Source organism: Leptidea sinapis, chromosome 35 (assembly GCF_905404315.1).
Source record: "Leptidea sinapis chromosome 35, ilLepSina1.1, whole genome shotgun sequence".
NCBI lineage: Eukaryota > Metazoa > Arthropoda > Insecta > Lepidoptera > Pieridae > Leptidea > Leptidea sinapis.
Window position 1 is genome coordinate 9,835,321 of NC_066299.1, and position 21,329 is coordinate 9,856,649.

The window sequence follows — 21,329 nt, forward strand, 5'->3', positions numbered from 1 at the left end:
TTTCACCCAGAAGAGTTTTTTTTTATGAACAGAACTACATCTGTCGGGTCGGCTAATATACATATAAATATTAGAACAAAAATTATGTAAGACGTGTAACATAGCCATGCGCTACTTCTATTGTTGGCATCACTGTAATATCAGCTGGTTGTCCTAGTGATCAGTATTATGCTGAAGTGTGAACTATTTGTGACAAACATTTTCAGCCTTATAAATCGACTTGGTACCTGAATATAAACAATATACCAAATGTATGCAAACAGACATTTTGCTTATGATTGTTTTATTCGGACGTATAACGTTTCCCGTGTTTATTTGCTGCTTAACATTCAGAAACCTGAAAAGTGCCACATTGTCCATAAATTCTTGCTACAAATTTAGTTTGTTGTTTTTGTCAACTAGTGCTATTCATATTATTTAAGCATGCATCCAATAGAATTTACACTTCTAACTAGAATATTTGTCAAATAAATAGATCAAATTTATTATTTTGCTATATGTAGGACCTTAGTTATTGGAGTTTTAGTATGCAGCATACTTAACTAGAATGATAAAATGAATTTAATAAATGAACTTGAATAATAAATAAGCCTAGAAATACATTAACTACAAAACATTGATGACCTCTTGCTGCAGTGGTTAGTGATGGTGACATCTGAGCTAGGGGTCTTGGGTTCAAATACACCGGTATTTTACTTACCGAAGTATAAACATTGGTATGATGATAATTTTATAATTATTGTTATATTGTACTAAATAATGATTGGCACCTTTGGTTTGGGGCTATCAAAATCAATGAACCCAGTGTCTGTCAACAATCTTTATTTCAAAACTAAATAGTAAATACAATAATTATCATTAAAATTTCACTATTATACTTTTATACTTCATCAATTAATTTAAACCTGTTGTGTTGATCTTCTGGTATTACTTTGAAATATTTCATATAAATTGTCTGATTCGTCCTTCCTGCATAATTCCTCTGCACCCATGGGTGTTCCCAATTAGGGTCAAACTTCTCACTTGTCACAACTACTTTCCCGGCTTCCATAGCAATTAATGTACCATTTCTTCCTTATCCAACCTGAAAACATAAAACCTCATATTAAAGGCAAGGGTAGGCAGAGACAGCAGAATACCACTTGCTTCTACCCGTACAAACCTCATTCCTCTACATTCATAACCCTTTTCAAACATGATAACATTTACATCAGACCTTTCCTTTTTTTTAAATGTTTTGTTGTAAATTTTATTTTTATATTAATGTTGTATACCTTACCTGTGACCGATTTGCCCATACACCACTTGCCTTACATATTTTTATAAGTCATACTTTCTTCACTCATTCGCTCCATGTGTCCATTTTGGTAGTAAAAGAAGTAAAAAATTCAATGGCTTGCTCTTTATAACAGCAAAATGTGTGATGCTATGAAACTACTATCTGTCATGCCTCCTTTGGAAGGACCGGGACTGCAGCTGGCGCTCGATGACGATGAGAAGGCTGAATGCCTCGCCGAAAGTCTCGAGAGTCAGTGCTCTCCAAATGCAGCGCCGACCGACACACGTTGACGAAGTTGAACGTCGCTCCGTTCTGAGCCCTTCGGGCGATGCAATAAAACCCACCTCTTACGAAGAGGTGAAGCTAATTATTAAGGAGCTTCACTCCAAGAAGGCCCCGGGGCCCGACACTATAAACAATAGGGTTCTTAAAATCCTACCCTCGACTCTTATTACTCTATTGGTTACCATTTTTTAATATTCTTTTGTCTAATAGCGCGTTCCCCGAACAATCATTACATCGCGGAGCTTAACCTGATACCCGACATACAGTTCGGATTCAGAACCGCTCACTCATGTCCCCAGCAGGCTCACCAACTCACCGAGTACATTCTCATACGGCGTCAATTTCTCGCTACCACGGCAGCCGTGTTTTTCGATGTCGCGAAGGCCTTCGACACGGTATGGCACAACGGCTTAGTATTCAAGATGTATCAACTGGGAGTACCAGAGAGGCTCGTGCGCATCATACGAGCCTACCTTACTGATCGCTCCTTCCGATATCGAGTAGAGGGCACCCTATCCTCACCCAAACCCATCAGGTCTGGCGTGCCACAGGGTTCAGTCCTCTCTCCCACTCTTTTCTCGCTCTTCACGAGCGACATTCCCAAGTTTCCGAGTGTCCAGTCGCTCACTACGCTGACGATACGGCACTCTACTTTGGCTCCGCTATTTTGAACCGCTCAACCTTGAGCAAGAACATTAAAGTGCTTCAGGCCGCCGTCGATGAACTAGGCAACTGGTTCAGAAAATGGCGGATTGAAGTGAACCCCACCAAGAATGCAGCGGTACTCTTCGGTAACGCGAATAGCATCCGCGCTAAAAAACGACCGACCGACGTTATTAAATTGTATGAAACACCCATACCGTGGGTGAAGGATTACAAATACTTAGGAGTCACGTTCAACAGCAATATGAACTTCAAGAAACATATCAATACGGTATGCAATAGAGCCCGATTTGTCCTCAGTCGGCTTTATCCACTTGTGTGTGGGCGAAGCAAACTTCTGCTCAAACACAAAGTGATGCTGTACAAAACCATCTTACGGCCCATACTGTCGTACGCAAGCGTCGTGTTCGCGCACACCCGACCGAGCTACTTACGTCGTTTGCAAGTAGTTCAAAATAAATTCACGCGCATGGCAACCGGACCCCGTGGTTCATCCGAAACGTAATCTTCACCGCGACCTAGAGCTTCCGACGATAGCTCAACATTTTAAAGAGATCTCGCGACGCTTCTTTGACAAGGCGCCTTACCATCCCAACATCTTAGTTAGGAAGGCATGTGGGTACACCCCCCTTCACCATAGTCTCAACCCAATAAGACGTCCCAGGCACGTCACGGTAGACCCTGATGACGACATCACCATGGCGAACGCGGCACCCACCCAAACACCGACACAGACACACCGCCTTCTCAGGCGTAGGCGCGTCAACCGCCGCAAAGCACTGGCACTCGTCACTCTGACGATGGCCAGCGGCCCGCAACCTAGATACACCACACATTCTTTTGATACCCGACGAGACATTAGTCCTTGTCCTGTAATTGTTTCACTCCACTCACACTCACTCACGGACTGACTGACGGACTGACATACACCACTTACACAATCACAAACACACTCCACAAACAGACACAAACATACATGCACACAAACATTTACACTACGTACATACATACAAACATACACATACACTCATAAACACATACATACACACTTACATACATTACACAAAACAACACACTCGCCGGCGAGTGTCTCTGGCCTCCACGGCCCATGTCGTATGTCGCTGTAAAAGCATGGGTAACAGCATAGAGGAGGTTTTAGTCGGTATGGGGTGTCCGCTTACGCGGACACTCGAGTCCGACATATTACGCTCCGTTCCGGGGCGTAAATACGTAACAGTATTTCTTCCTCTAAAAAAAAAAACACTATATATTTGTGTTTTGATTAACTATTAAAAAATAGGTGGCATAAAAATTCCCTTTGTGAATTGGTTATTACATTATAACCAAACTTTTAGAACTACACCCTCAAAGATTGAGTGTTTGAATAACATACCAATAGAGCTTGATAAACTTGAAATAGCATTTTGCAATGAAAGGACATTTTTTCCTTACAAGATATCAGTGGTATTGAAAAGGTTAGTATCTTAAATAACGATTTCATTGTAATATTGTCCAAATTATAGTCAATAGGGCAGATGTCAAGCAGACATTATGTTCTAATGGTAAGAGAAATGTTACACAAAATGTTCACATAAATCCATTATCTGCTGATTGACCTTCATAATGTATGGCAGTGAAGAATTGTGGTTTTTATTGTTACATAAAGGGACAGAACAATTTATGATTTTGAACAATAACATTGTCTTAACACTTAATAACAATAATATTATATATAGACACTTTTACACAAATTTTCTTGCTCCAAACCAGGCATAGCCTACAGGCTATACCAGGCTACCCATGGTACACTGTGGGTACAAGTAGACAATATATTTATAACAATATATTTACCTAAGCATACATAAATACATATAAACATCCATGACTTGGAAACAAACATCCATACCTATTCATCATATAATTGCAATAGTATGCTCCTATAGGGATTCAAACCCGGGACCCTAACTCTTCAAAACTTGATGTAATAAATATGAAATTTATGTTCCAAATTTTGCTATTTTTCTTGAAAGGGAAAAGTTTTGTAGTCAGTACTATTTGGCTTTTCATGTATTTTTTGAAACAAATGTTTCCTTGAGTACCTTTCTTAATTAAGTATACCTGTATTCCCCTTCATACAAGTATTTTATTTTACATGAAGAGTCTATATACTTGCATGATTGATAGATAGTACATGCAGTTTTGAGGCTGTTGATTTACCTTTAGCTAAAATAGGGACTTTCATAACATTAACTTAATAATGTCTAGGCACTCATCCGATCATATTCTACTTAATGTCGAAGATATAGTTACATTTAATCCTGGATGAAATCTTGTATTCAGTTGCGTAGCAAGTATATGCCCAGGGTGCACGAAATGCCCATCCTGCACTTTCCATCCTCTATGTTTCGGCTTCGTTTTACAATTCGTGTTTCTTGTACTACAAACAACAAATGCCACTTTACAAATTCTGAAAAGTGGCATTTGATAATTTGAATTAGAACCGATCTAAGTATTGCTATTTAGACAACAAAAAAGTTTAAAAACTACTACTATTTATTTTATATTATTATTTACCCTTTAGCGAACTTATACATTTAGTTGAGTTAGTTAAATAGCTCAACGACATGTTTTTATAACTATAGACTTGTTATAAATGTTAGCGGTACCAGGTAGTTATTAAGTTCTCTTGATATATAATTTATAGAAAAACAGAATATATTGATGATTTCAAGGTTACTTTAGTTTTTTTAAAAACAATTAGCAAATACACAAATACGAAATAGCATGAAAATAAAATTTTGTGATTATGAAAATTTCACCTATCTGTTGACGGCTGACGGCTCTGCCACTCAGTCACCTGCCACTGGCAGTTGACACTGAGTTTGCACCTGCACTGAGTAGTGAGTACTGACAACTGATGTTCACAATTTTGCCAATGTTAACTGATAATTTATCACTATGAAAGAATTGAATATGGTCCGGTCAATTTAGACATCCGAGAGTAGTTGACTAGTTGTACTATTACTCCTCGTTTACTACAAGTTTGTTTATTACAAGTCTAAAACTCTTTCTATACAATACTTGTCAAAAAATCATTATTTGTTTTAAACATGTATTGCAATTGTCTGAACTCTGACACACATTCGTTTATACCTTAGAATGTTCTAAGGTTTACACTAACTGTTTTGCTAACAAGTCTTTATCCAAGTATAAAACACATTTGCGTTCACATATAGGTCTGAGACATGTATGATCCAGTCTGGTACATTGACAGAGTTCATACCAACTTAATATATATATGTTGTAACAAGTATTGTTAATTTTATTGTAGTTTATGTATAATACTTATTTAAAACACTCTATCCATGTTTGTTGGATAAAGTTTTATACATTTACCAGACAGACCACATTTTTAAAGTGAAACTTTTACTACATCAACTTCTCTCATCTCAAACTTTTTCGTCTGTGTGTTGCATGTCGCGTGACGGTCGGGCGGCGCTTATAGTTCGCAGCAGCTGACCGTGTAGTGTATAGATTATTACTCATTTGTGCCAGTGCTCCAAGATATTATGTTTGTTTTTGTCAGTGTTTAATGTAAATATTATTCCAAAAAATTTAAGTAAAATGTCTATCACGTGAAAAAAGTTTCACTTTTACCGTGGTTACATAAAACCACACAACCCTTTTTTTTAAAGTGGAAAAGAACAAGATAAATGGAGTTGTCAAGGAAACAAACTTTTGGTAGCAATATTTACCTCGGCTTAAATTAAAATATTCTTTCAATACTTTTATAATCGTCTCGCAAGCATCAGTAGGTAATGCATTGACTACTTATTGCCTTTGATATCCGATGCAAATGTAACGAAGAATATGAATCAGCAGTAGCTAGAAATGTCAAATAAACATGCTCCTGTGATTCCTCTGGTGTTGCAAGAGAGTCTGTGTGATTCATTTTGTATGATGCAGCTTCTTCAGTTTCCATTGTCAGTACCAGTAATCAATTGAGCTATATTCATTAAACTTCAGGACTGACGTGTCTTAATTCTACAAATTTAGCTACAAGCTCACAACAATTATAAAACACGAGATCATATACATGTAGACAACTAGTAGTTGACAAACAATTTCATACAAATTTTGTGTAGGACAAGTTTTATATTTTGAAAACATTGCATACTTACAAGTTGTATTTGAAATTTGTATGAAACTTGGTAAATACATTTACCTTGGTGTAAACGAGGGGTTATAATATACTATTATTTGCCGATGGTACAAAAATTCGCACCCAGCTGAAAATTGGTTGCATTATTCAAAATACCATCATAAATGAAATCTTAAAACTCCTAATCGATCCGACACTTTTAAAAAACTTGACTTGGGGTCAAAGTTCACAAAAACGGTTTTTTCCGGTTATTCAGCAAAACGGTAACTTTTTTCATACTTTAAGCCCCGACAAATATTGTAGATCAGATAATTATCTATAAAAAATGTCGAAATACTCTTCAGCTGGATGCGAACTTTTGTAAATTATCTCCTATCTTTGGTCTAATTTGACCGGACTAATTTATTTATTTATTTAGATTTCAGTAGTTATTACATATTACCTTTTATAATTATTTTGCTAAGTTACAAAAGTCTTATTACTAAATCAATTACCTTTTAAGCGAAAATATGTGTGACATAGATAAATAAAATAAACATAAATTATAAAATACCATTCTAATTGATAATATGGAATTTTTATTCATATAAATTGTATATAATATTATTATTTCGAAACAAATTAATAAGCTTATATCACATTAAGAGTATTAATAACTTTATAGAGATGGGACAAAGATCGAGCTGAAATGTTTTTTGATGCGATACTTTTATTCAGACATTCGGGCCGTATATATTTCTCTCTGTGTTACTTTTTATATTTTTGTTTTTGTAAGTGCTACATTAATTCAAACAGTACAGCAGTTTTAAACTGCTGAATCAAATAGGCCGGAAACATAAGCCTAGTAGTATACAAATTCAAGACAAAATATTTTCATTCCATACAGTTTTTAAAATTTCAATATGAATGGCTAAGTTTTGGAGTAGAAAATAGCCGAAACCAAAATGTAGATATTTGTTTTTTTTTACTCAGAGCATCAGAGCTGCACTAGCTGTCCTTATCGCACTTATTTTGTCTCACCACTAATTGGAATAAGCTTTTTATATTTTTATTTAAATTATTTTAAATTTATGTATTAAACTCACACACTGTAAAAGTAAAATATGTTATTTGCAACTGAATTTTTTTTTTCTTTGTTTCACAATTTATGGCAAGACTAGGTATTTATGTACAAGCATTGTAAAGACTTCCTTAAGGGGTCGCATGAAGAAGCAGTAGGAGTGGCTGGATAAATACTGTTAACATAATATTCTATTTTCAGTATAAATACACATTCAGAAGTACAAACGAAAATGAACATGATGAATTTAAAGTCTATAACGCTCTGTGAAGAGCTCGATCACTTGGCGTTGCGTAGAGACGTTTCGCTTCATTGTGTGTCTTCTACCGCATTTATCACGGTGAGTGTTCCGAAGAGCTGTTTCACCTGATTCCTGCCGCCGAATTCCACCTCCGCATGACACGCCACAAGTTAGGATATCATCACCAACATCTGGATGTGTGGCGGTCCTCCACAGTGCGGTTTTCAAAAAGCTTTCTTCCACGTACTACAAAACTGTGGAATAAGCTTCCTTGTACGGTTTTTCCGGGGCGTTTCAAAAATGCGCGTACAGCTTCCATAAAGGCCGACAACGCTCCAGTGATTCCTCTGGTGTTAGAAGGGAATGTGGGCGGCGGTGATCATTTAACGCCAGGTACACTCGTTTGTCCTTTTTTTCCGCAAAAAAATGATTTACTAGTATATTGTGGGTCTCTGAGATATCTTTATGTGGGTAATGTGGTAGTGGTGCTAATTTTAATGTTGAAGTGATACTTAACTTCGGCTTAACTAACTAAAAGCTTACATTGCATGTAGCTAATGCTAGAACGTTAAGAATTAAATTTTAATTTTCAATAACTATAAAGGTAATTAATTGCCTCATACTTTATAATCGGCTTCAAGGTAAAATTAATAAAGTATAATTATAAAGACCCCTTAATAACTTTTTATTAATGGCTGTAATTAGTTATTAAGGATTTGAATTTTTTGTTAAAATCTACAAGAAAAATTTAAACGTTTCTTTGTTCATTCAAAATTAATATGAATATTGGTGTAATAGAAGCCAGCCTAGCGAAACTCAACTCTCTAAAAAACAAGCAATTCACTTGATTGTATGAAACGTGCAGTCAGTGATATGACAGATGACGGCTATATTCTTGTAAAAAAGGGAGAGAAATCCACTACGTTTTAAGCAACTGTTCAAACTTATTCATTATTGCATCGAACATGCCATCCGGCACGAATATAATGGATGCCTTCGTGGCCAATCGCTATACTGTAATTACTACTGTTTCAAACTTACGTCAAATCACTGCACGTTTCATACTAAAGTAAATTTCAAGTTATACTTAGGCAGTCCCACCTCGTATTACGTAGTATTTACTACCTCTTTGACAGATGTTTGCAAGTTTATAAGACTGCTTAATTACTTACCTTGTATGAACTTTCTCAATGCTACATGGACGCACCTGACCACACACAATTCAACCTAAAGATGACGCGCTACTGGGTATATTCTTTAGCCACTGACCTCTACTATACACCACTGGGCCACAGCCGCCAGGCTGTCAAAGTGCTTTTAGGCCTGTTTGATATTCGCCGTTTTGGCGCTGTTGGCCATGTAGCCAGAGTCTGCGTTACTAAAACTAGTGATGACAACCTCAGCAAACAATTTTTTTTTTATGGAATAGGATAGGACAAACGAGCGTACGGGTCACCTGTTGTTAAGTGATCACCGCCGCCCATACTCTCTTGCAACACCAGAGGGATCACAGGAGCGTTGCCGGCCTTTAATTCCTTAAATTCCTTTAACACCTTCCGGTGTACGCGCTTTTTTTGAAGGTACCCATGTCGTATCGTCCCGGAAACACCGCACAAGGAAGTTCATTCCACAGCTTTGTAGTACGTGGAAGAAAGCTCCTTGTAAACCGCACTGTGGAGGACCGCCACACATCCAGATGGTGAGGATGATATCCTAACTTGTGGCGTGTCGTGCGAAGGTGGAATTCGGCGGCAGGAATTAGGTAAAACAGCTCTTCGGAACACTCCCCGTGATAAATGCGGTAGAAGACACACAATGAAGCGACGTCTCTACGCAACGCCAAGTGATCCAGCCGCTCACAGAGTACTGGGTCCCCGATAATTCGCGCTGCTCTGCGTTGCACGCGGTCAAATGGATCGAGCTGATACTGGGGTGCGCCAGACCAGAGATGACAGCAATACTCCATGTGTGGCCGGACCTGCGCTTTGTACAGCGCTAAAATGTGGGCCGGCTTGAAGTATTGCCGTGCTCTATTAATGACGACCAGTTTCTTTGAAGCCAATTTGGCTTTGCCCTCCAGATGGCCACGGAATTGGCAATCGCTCGAGATTTCGAGACCCAGTATTCCGATACTAGGCGAGGCTTTTAGGGAAGTGTTGTCGAAGAGCGGTGATGCGACAAATGGGGTTTTTTTAGTGGTAAACGCGCAAACTTGAGTCTTCTGGGGGTTAAATTGGACAAGGTTCAATTTACCCCATTCCGCGACCTTCTCAAGAGAGGACTCGATAGAAGACACAAGTTTCTCCCGGCACTGGTCGACGATTTCCCGAGAGAGACGTGCATGGCCCGTGTATACGGCATCACCAATGCTGTCATCTGCATAGCAATGAATGTTGGAGATGTCCAACATATCATTGATATGCAGAAGAAACAGCGTAGGACACACACAGCCTTGAGGCACTCCAGCATTCACGGGCTTCGGGTTCGAGCAATGTCCGTCGACAACGACCTGTATGCTGCGCCCAGTGAGGAAGCTGGAGGTCCACTTGCACAAGCTCTCGGAAAGCCCAAATGATGGAAGTTTAGAGAGGAGCGCCTTATGCCACACACGATCAAAGGCCTTCGCTATATCCAGGCTAAATGCCAGGCCTTCCCCCTTGCTTTCAATAGCCGCAGCCCATCTGTGTTAGGTATACCAGAAGATCACCTGCCGACCGACCATGGCGAAACCCGTATTGTCGGTCGTTGATCAACTGGTGACCGTCTAGGTATACCAAGAGCTGACGGCTAATTATGCTCTCCATGATTTTGGAGAGCAGGGAGGTAATAGCAATAGGCCTGTAGTTTGCCGGATCCGAACTGTCTCCTTTTTTTTTGGATCGGATGGACAAGGGCTGACTTCCATGAGTCAGGGACTACGCCTTTGGAATAAGAGTGCCGGAATAAACGCGTTAGCACCGGCGTCAACTCAGGGGCACACGTTCTAAGCACGATTGGAGAAATGCCATCCAGCCCGCCCGACTTCCTGACGTCCAACGAAAACAGAGCTCGCCTAACAGTTTTCTGTCTGAACTGTACTTCAGGCATAGAGCTCTGACACCGCGGGATGGCGGGCGGTGTTTTTCCGTTGTCGTCAAGAGTCGAGTTGGAGGCGAAAAGAGCGCACAGGAGATCGGCTTTCTCTTTTGCCGTATGGGCCAGGGTGTCATTCCTCATGTGCAACGGCGGCATGGACGGCTGGCTGAAGTTACCAAGAGCAGCTTTCGACAACGACCAGAACTTGCGTGTTCCGGTCGGGTAACTGGAAAGCTGCTCGCCGATTTTGACGACGTGTTTTGACTTTGCACGGGCGATTTGCCGCTTAAAAAATCTGGAAGCACGGTTGTATATCCTCTTTAGAACTATGCAGTTCGGATCCTTTGTGCCCAGCGCCGCAACCCAAGTTCGATACGCCTGTTTTTTGCAGTCAGATGCTGCTTTAACTGACGCATCGAACCAGGGCTGTGATCTGCCACCGATCGGTACTACAGAGCTTGGTATAAAAATATCCATGCCCTGCAGTATCACATCGGCTACTGCAATGGCGCAGGCACTAGGATCATCCGAAGGGAAACAAACACTGCCCCAAGGGTAGGATGCAAAAAAGGAACGCATCCTATCCCAATCTGCTGACTTGTAGTGCCAAACGCGGCGGGTCGCTGGTGGTCTGCGACGTTGGCGTCGGATAGGCACTACACTCCTGACCAGGCAATGGTCGGACGTTCCGAGAGGGGCGTCGACAGAGACCTGGTAACCATTGGGATGTGTAGTCAGCAGAAGATCTAATAAGGACGGCATGTGGCTATCCACATCCGGGAGCTGCGTTGGCGACTCAACCAATTGGGACAGATCGTACGCCAATGCAAAATTATGCACAGATCGGCCTGCGTAGTCTGTGGTACGTGATCCAAGCCATTCGGCATTGTGCCCGTTGAAATCACCCAAGACTACGATTTCAGCGGAGGGGATCTGTGCAAGCACGTCGTCAATTGCCGCTTGAACGCAGCCCATGAGATGATCGGTTTCTGCGTTACCAGTATGGGACCTGTAGACACACGCATAGATGCGGACGCGGTCCTCTAAATCTACGCGGAGCCAGAGAGTGGACAGGTCCCTACCCTCAAAATTGCCGAGACGGCGACAGCAGATATCCTCCCTAACGTACACACATACCCCGGCATGAGGCAAAAAATTGTGCTCAATTTTGTACCCGGGGTACGTTAAATATGACGTATCGCTCGGTCGAGATATCTGCGTCTCCGTAAGGAAACACAAGGTCTCAAGGTGGTGGTGGACGGCGTTTAAGTTGGAGTGAATTCCCCTGATATTGTAAAAGTCCACGTTGAGTGTGGAGCGGGGTGCCGTGGTGTTACTGCCTCGTTTGTCCTTGGTCATGCGCGGTACTGTGCCCTCCCCAGAATACGAAGGGCAGCCCGAGCTAGAGTGCTCGGGGAGGGATTCTCCGACTCTGGTAGAGCCGGTACCCTCCTGGGATACTATCTCTTCTTCTTCTAGGGACCGATTTCATAATCTTTGTTGGGGATGACGGCTGCGCCGTCTCAAGGTGGTGGTGGACGGCGTTTAAGTTGGAGTGAATTCCCCGGATGTAACAAAAGTCCACATAAAGCGTGGAGCGGGGTGCCGTCGTGTTGCTGCCCTGTTTGTCCTGTGACATACGCGGTACTGTGCCCTCCCCAGAATACGAGGGGCAGCCCGAGCGCGAATGCTCGGGGAGGGATTCTCCGGCTCTACAAGAGCCGGTACCCTCCTGGGGTAATTTCTCTTTAAATACCGCTCTCATATTTTGTTGGGGGGGAGGGGAAGGACGGGGGGGAATGGCCCCCGGTCCTCGACACTAACCTATGCGAAACATAGCGGCACTAGGCCGCTACTTCACGCCGGTATTCTGTGCGAGTGTGGTAATTAACCCGGACGAGTCTGGCCCGATTGTGCTGACGTCAAAAGACGGCTGCGTGACTCTCCCGCTTCTAAATAAAACATCGAAACTATTTACAAAAAAATTGTGTACTTTATAACGTTGATTCTTAACGTTAACGGAGAATGACAGTGATAGCATTGTCCGTCTTTCCGTTCAAATGCCGTATTGTTCAGTAAAATGGTATGGAAAGTGTAGTACTACTTCTAGTCTCGAACGATGGCACCACGTTTCACAGTTAAACCATTATTCCATCATTAATCATTGATATATTTTATTTTCCAAAAACAAAATATAAGAGAGAACAGGTTGATTTCCCTTTTTACACCTTTCTTTTCCATTGCATTGTGTCACATTATGGAATTTTGGTATGGAGAAAGCAGCTTATATAAAAACAATATTTGTTTAGCAAAAAAGGACGATTAGGGCCATCCATAATCTGAATTCTGGAGAATCCCTTAGAAATCACTTTAAACACAGAGGAATTCTAACAATAGCTTCCCAATTCATTTATATTATATGTACCTTGGTAACACAGAAAATGTTTAGAAAATGAAAAACGGCTTAATATAGGAAGTTACCAATACTTTTTTTGTATTCCGAAGTAATCTCCATTCCTCTTGGATTGCATTGTTGTTGCATTCGATGGAACCACTGAAAAAAGCAGTGGGCCCATTCTTCCTTCTTCTATGGCATTTTCGTACGCTTTACCGCATCTTCAGGGCTCGTAAAGCGAATACCTTGAATTTTACCTTAGTTCATGGGAATAAATAAAAGTCGCAGGGCGCCAGGTCAGGATTGTATGGCGGATGACTCATTATCTCGACACCTGCCATAGTCAAATATTCAACAGTCCGTTTTGCGGAGTGCGCTGAAGCATTGTCATGGTGAAGGAGGATCCTGCTTCGAGGGCGCTGCTGTTGAATTTTTTCCAAGACAACAGGCAAACAGCGTTCGACATACCAGTCTGCAGTAAATGTCCTTCCATCTCCTAGCACAACTGTCGCGAAATGACCTTTCCGATCAAAGAATGAGGCAATCATCTTTTTTCCTTGACTTCTTCCTTTCTTCACCTTAGTTGGCCAATCCTCGGAAGAAAACACCCACTGAGCTGATTGTATTTTGGTTTCGGGTTCGAAGAAATATATCCAGATTTCATCACCTGTGACGATGTCAAATACAGCATTTGAGTCACCGCAGTTGAACTTATCTAACATTTGGCGACACAAGTCCATGCAAAGGTGTTTCTGGTCGTCGGTTAAAGTATGGGGGTCAATCTGGTACAAAGCTTCCTGACGCCTAAATGTTCGTGTAATATTTTTTGAATTTGACTCATACCAGTACCTAGGCTTGCCATATCTGCTGATAGGTCACTCTCTTATCTTCCTCTTTCATGCGTCGCACAGCACTGATGTTATCTTCAGTAGTGGCTGTTAAAGGACGTCCCTGACGCAGATCATCATTGAGATTGCTACGTCCACGTTTAAACTCGTTAGACAAATTGTAAATAGTGGCACGAGATGGGGCTTCATAAAGAAATGCTAATCGCAGCCTATCATAGTTTTGTTGTTGAGTTAGCCCACAACGAAAGTAATAAATCATTGACTGAAAATTTTCAGGTTTTTACCGCTTTAGGTTCATTTTCAGGTGTAACAAGAGTTTTAGATTTGCCGCCAATTCACAAAAACAAGTGACAAATGAATCCAATATACTACATTAGGTTACCAAAGAGTTCTAAAATTGAAATTCAAAAAAAGTTTTCATCAGTAATGTTTCTAACTGGCCAGTTCTAAATATTTTCAGTGTTACCCACGTATAGTACATAATAGAAAAAATTAATATATTCAAAATATAGATAAACATATCATCAATACAAGAAAATAAAATAAAATCGCTATTCCAAAGGCGGGACTCAGTAAAATTTTAAAATTCATTTGTTTGGCTCAGTGTGCAGTTCTTTAATAAAATTCCAAATAGTATCACATGTCCAACACTGTCTTAATTCAAAAACTAATAACGAAGCGCCATATTCAAAAAACCTATACTATACGATTAAAGATTAAATAGAGGATAAAGAAGTATGGAAAATAGATGCTCCTGGTCCACCTAATAGTAATTCTTCATAATATTAAGATTGTAATCTGACAAATGTAACATGAATATTATTTCGTCATTGGAAAGGCAAAATTACTAAGGCGCCGAAAGTGCTTGGTTTTTTTTTAAATATGAATAAACGTATGAGCATCGGTGTCAACTCAGAAGCACACGTTCTAAGCATGATGAGAGAAATGCCATCCGGCCCGTTCCACTCCTGTCATTCAACGAAAACAGAGCTCACCGAACAGTTTTCTCTCTGATCTTTATTTCAGGCCTCTCTGAATGTAAAAATATAGCAATCTAATGCGGTTCAAAAATAATCAGGCTTGTTATGATTTTCAATTTACATTTTTGTGGTTCTTAGTGCTTAAAATGAAGGAAAAAAAAACATGACTGTGCTACAAACTTCAAAAATCCGAAGTGAGCGACTTGACCGAGCTAGTGACGTAATACCGTTCAGTTTTAAAGATTAAAAAACTGACGCCGTGACCGTGACATTTAATTTTATTCTCAACCTTTCCGCATCGGCGCTCTCCGCCGCAAAATGTACGCCTTAGTTCGGCAAGCGTTCGGCGCTCGCGCAGCGTTTTCCCCGTGCGTATTATTTTACGTGTAGTAATAAAATGCTTATAACTAGGGTGATTTGAGTGACTGTCACTGAAGGCTATTGAAACAAGCTATAAGACCATGTATTATTTATATTGTGTATTTATTTTATTTCACACAGACTATTCATTCGACAATAAGTATATTTTAAAATAAATGTTGATTTTCAATGTTAATTACTTGTTTTATTTATTTCCTTTTATGTTTTTGTAATGAACATTATATGTTCACTATAAAATAAAACCAAAATCTCCACAAAGAACAATCTTTGTGCAAAGTCTTGATGACGACCGCTCGCTGCGCCGCCCGGGAAAAAGTGAACACAAAAATGCTATGTCCGTAAAGCTTTGACGTCAAATCAAATTTGAATCGAAACGGATCGAAATGTGTATCGGACTTCACTCGTTCATAATTGCGTAGGCAAATAAACCATCTTGTACACCTAATAAGGGTGAAAACTGAGTGAGGTAAAAGAGTGCCTCGGGGCACTGCCGAACTCGGTGTGTTTGGAATTTTAAGTGCCTGCGGGCACGTCCGATGCGGAAAGGTGAGACTAAGTAAGCAACAGAACCTTTTTTTAGATGAAATCTCATACAGAACTCATTATCATCCCAGATGATGTCGTGGTGTGGTCTCTCTCTCACAACTGGTTTTTCTGTCCAGAGAATTCACAAAGTTGAGGATCTGGATTTTTTCTTCAATTGCGAGTCGTCAATTGTCTCAAAAATATTCGTTATATTATAATTAATACCATATCCAATAAAAACATAAATAACGTATGTACTCGTAGCAGTTATGAGCTGTGAGTTTGCTACAAATATAGCCTAATAACTTAAACACGTCATAAAGGTCGGAACGCATTACAGCGGCGCTGCGCTGCGCGTCGCTTCGCGTCGCTAGACGGTACATATCTCACTACAACTGCAGTAAGCGGCATCTCGCGTCATTTCTATAGCACTTCGCGTGCGACAAACATTACAAGATGAGCGATAGTGACGAAAATTTGGTCATTATTTCTTTATTGTGTGCAGAAGAAGAATTAATGAAAGACAAAAAAAAATTTCAAAGGTAAATAAACTTTATACAATTAGGCTTCAACTAAGCGCTTTTGATTCGTCACTATAAAATGTCCTTTTAAATAACTAAATCTACCATTATGTTCGAAAAAGTAGAGGTCTTGAAAAAAAACATACAAGAAATACAACGGCCAATTTTTTCAAACAATAGAGTATTTTACAATGACTGTAATATACAGAATAAGATAGTTTGAAAGGGTATGCATCCAATATATATGAATAAATAATAATTAAATTAAAGTAATAAAATTAATAATTAAATTATTTTTATTTGGTTATTAAAACTTATTAAATTATAAGGCAAAATTCTATAGACTTAAGGCCGGAACGCATGAGCGCGGCGCTGCGCAGCGCTGCACTGCGCAGCACTAAGCGTCATAATATTATTTCAACCATTTTTTATGAAACGTGTCGCACCAGAGCGGCGCTGCACTGCGCGTTGCTGCGCGTCGCGTCAGAGTTGCCTCCGAGAGAATATTTTGACGCGCAGCGCCGCGCCGCGCAGTTCAGCGACGCTCAGTGCGACACAGCAAGCGGCGCGTCGCTTCAGTGTACATACTGTGAATTGTTAAATTTATAGAATTTTGTCTTATAATTTAATTAATTTTAATAACTAAATAAAAAATTTCCATAAAAAAATAATTGCTCTGCTGGAGTGATGGTATCTCAATAATGTGTATTCTGCTTAGAAATGTATATTAGTGCAACTTTATGAAGCAAATTCTGGAAATTACTGGTGTCATTCCAACAATGTTTCTGAATTCACTTCTGTCTTCTATTCTTAAAGCACTTAATATGGCACGATCTAAAAGATGACCTGTCTTTTAGATAGGTATTGGTGTAGTCTCCTCAAAAATTATCGCGACCAGTACTTGCGTGTTTTTCTTGCATTTGCTTCATTTTGTATGATGCAGCTTCTTCAGTTTCCACTGTCAGTACCAGTAATCAATTGAGCTATATTCATTAAACTTCAGGACTGACGTGTCTTAATTCTACAAATTTAGTTACAAGCTCACAACAAGTATAAAACACGAGATCATATACATGTAGACAACTAGTAGTTGACAAACAATTTCATCAGACAAGTTTCATACAAATTTTGTGTAGGACAAGTTTTATATTTTGAAAACATTGCAAACAAGTTGTATTTGAAATTTGTATGAAACTTAGTAAATACATTTACCTTGGTGTAAACGAGGGGTTATAATATACTATTATTTGCCGATGGTAAAAATATTTTTTGTTGTTGCATTATTAAAAATACCATCATAAATGAAATCTTAAAACTCCTAATCGATCCGACACTTTTAAAAAACTTGACTTGGGGTCAAAGTTCACAAAAACGGATTTTTTCCGGTTATTCAGCAAAACGGTGACTTTTTTCATAATTTAAGCCCCGACAAATATTGTAGATCAGATAATTATCTATAAAAAATGTCGAAATACTCTTCAGCTGGATGCGAACTTTTGTAAATTTTCTCCTATCTTTGGTCTAATTTGACCGGACTAATTTATTTATTTATTTAGATTCCAGTAGTTATTATATATTACTTTTTATAATTATTTTGCTAAGTTACAAAAGTCTTATTACTAAATCAATTAGCTTTTAAGGTGTATAATGCGAAAATATGTGTGACATAGATAAATAAAATAAATATAAATTATAAAATAACCATTCTAATTGATAATATGGAATTTTTATTCATATAAATTGTATATAATATTATTATCTCGAAACAAATTAATAAGCTTATATCACATTTTTAGGAGTATTAATATCTAATTAATAACTTTATAGAGATGGGACCAAGATCGAGCTGAAATGTTTTTTGATGCGATGTTTTTATTCAGCCGTATATATTTCTCTCTGTTTTACTTTTTATATTTTTGTTTTTGTAAGTGCTACATTAATTCAAACAGTACAGCAGTTTTAACCTGCTGAATCAAATAGGCCGCAAACATAAGCCTAGTAGTATACAAATTCATGACAAAATATTTTCATTCCATACAGTTTTTAAAATTTAAATATGAATGGCTAAGTTTTGGAGGAGAAAATAGCCGAGACCAAAATGTAGATATTTGTTTTCTTTTACTCAGAGCATCAGAGCTGCAATAGCTGTCCTTATCGCACTTATTTTGTCTCACCACTAATTGGAATAAGCTTTTTATATTTCTATTTAAATTATTTTAAATTTATGTATTAAACTCACACACTGTAAAAGTAAAATATGTTATTTGCAACTGAATTTTTTTTTCTTTGTTTCACAATTTATGGCAAGACTTGGTATTTATGTGAAATACATAACAAGCATTATAAAGACTTCCTTAAGGGGTCGCCTGAAGAAGCAGTAGGAGTGGCTGGATAAATACTGTTAACGTAATATTCTATTTTCAGTATTAATACACATTCAGAAGTACAAACGAAACTGAAAGGATTATTGAATGATGATCATGAAAGCTATATTTTCATTTTACAGTCTATAACGCTCTGTGAACAGCTCGATCACTTGGCGTTGCGTAGAGACGTTTCGCTTCATTGTGTGTCTTCTACCGCATTTATCACTGTGAGTGTTCCGAAGAGCTGTTTCACCTGATTCCTGCCGCCGAATTCCACCTGTGCATAACACGCCACAAGTTAGGATATCATCCTCAACATCTGGATGTGTGGCGGTCCTCCACAGTGCGGTTTTCAAGAAGCTTTCTTCCACGTACTACAAAACTGTGGAATAAGCTTCCTTGTACGGTTTTTCCGGGGCGTTTCAAAAAAGCGCGTACACCTTCCATAAAGGCCGACAACGCTCCAGTGATTCCTCTGGTGTTAGAAGGGAATGTGGGCGGCGGTGATCACTTAACACCAGGTACGCTCGTTTGTCCTTTTTTTCCACAAAAAAAATAATAAGTTCTGTTATTGACGTCATAGCACTATATCTAGCACTAGTTTTTAATAGCTGTATTGAACATGGCGTGTTTCCTGACTTTCTGAAGTATAGTAAAATTACACCAATATTTAAATCGGGACTCACTTCTGACCCGAATAACTATCGCCCTGTTTCGGTGTTGCCGACTCTTAGTAAAATTTTTGAAAAAAATATTTTAAGCCAAATGCTTACTCACTTTAACACTTATAAGTTACTTCATATAAAACAATTTATTTTAAAACAATTTTACTAGGGGACGCTCGACTACGGATGCAGGTGTTGAACTCATCAGGAATATTTTTGAGGCCTGGGAGGAATCACAGAATGCACTTGGTATCTTCTGTGATTTATCTAAGGCTTTTCATTGTGTTCAACATTCAGCGCTGGTCAGGAAGCTATGCCACTATGGTATAAGAGGATCTGCACTCGATCTTCTGATCTCATATTTAAATAATAGGATTCAGAGGGTCGAGGTGAATGGCAGGAGATCTCCTGGGACTCCTCTCGGTATGGGGGTACCACAAGGGTCTATTCTTGGACCCATCCTCTTCCTAATTTATATAAATGATCTACCTAACCTTGTGGAAAAAAAAACACAAGGTGGTATTGTTTGCGGATGACACTTCACTTATATTCAAAGTGAAACGGAGCCAAGTTTTGTATGACGAAGTAAACAATGCTCTATCTGACATCGTGTACTGGTTTAGCGCCAATAACTTATTGTTAAATAATCATAAAACCAAATATATTAAATTCACCGCGCCAAATGTCAAAAATGTAGATGCGAATATTTTATTAAATGGAGAGGTGGTAAAACCAGTGAAATCTGCTATATTTCTTGGCATTACTCTTGATTCCAAATTGCAGTGGGCCCCCATATTGAAGGATTGGCGAATAGGCTTAGTTCTGCAGCATATGCGGTTAAGAAAATTAGATGGTTAACTGACATAGATACGGTGAGATTAGTATACTTTAGTTATTTTCATAGTATTATGTCCTATGGTACGAGTATATTGTTATGGGGCAGTGCGGCCGATATTAACACTATATTTGTGCTGCAGAAGAGGACTATTCGCGCGATTTATAACCTAGGTCTTAAAGAATCATCAAGAGAAAAATTTAAAGAAATAAACATTTTGACTGTTGCTTCTCAATAAATTTTTGATAATGTTTTGTATGTTCATAAGCACATTGAGGAATTTTCTAGAAACTGTGACATTCATAATGTTAACACGAGGAATAAACATAAACTTGTTGTGCCTACTACTCGGTTGGGTCGAGTTAGTAAGTCTTTTGTTGGGCGATGTATATGCTTCTACAATATGATCCCAGAAATTGTACAAAACAAATGTGTTACAAAATTGAAAAGAATTGTTAAAAAACGTTTGTGTGGGAAAGATTATTATAGCATAAACGATTTTCTTAATGACACCACGGACTGGGAATAAAGCGAACATCCTCAGGCTCTTTAATTAGCGGGCGTGTCATGGAGCGAAGGCGATTCGCGACCGCGCTTCTTGCGACTGAGGGTGATGAAGCCGTCAATATCCGACGCAATGCTAGGCTCTCTCGACGGCAGAGCGGTATCCGGCTGGGCCGGTGAGGCACTGGAAGCCTGAGGGGCTGGAGTGGCGGGAGTGTCTATGGGGACCTTAGGGGTTAAAATATGCCTGTAGGAGAGGCGGACGAGCTGATCTTAAGATCATTTTCCTCGGTTTAACCGAGGCCGCTGAGCTCGCGTCGGAAAGGTTTCCGACGTCCATTTCAGATTCAGATTCATCCGAAGACTTGTCGGATGCCGAATTGCACCTTTTCGATTTTATGGCGGCCTCTACCGCCCTATCTATCTGGTCCGATTTGAGCAGTGGCAGTTGGGCCATGAAGGCCTTGAGGGAACCCTCGTCAAGAACCATGGTTCATATAATATTAGTTTGTAATAATTAAAAGGGCAACAACCGCCGCTGCCC

At 39.3% G+C, this 21,329-nt stretch overlaps 1 long non-coding RNA gene across 1 annotated transcript; it reads right to left on the bottom strand.

Annotated features, from left to right (window-relative positions):
• Nucleotides 1-805: 805 nt before the first annotated feature.
• On the bottom strand, nucleotides 806-5,211 carry LOC126975281 (uncharacterized). Its single transcript, XR_007731672.1, has 3 exons — nucleotides 4,802-5,211; nucleotides 4,538-4,694; nucleotides 806-1,084 (listed from the first exon to the last, which is right to left on the bottom strand). It is a non-coding gene; the product is annotated as an uncharacterized LOC126975281 (long non-coding RNA).
• Nucleotides 5,212-21,329: the final 16,118 nt, after the last annotated feature.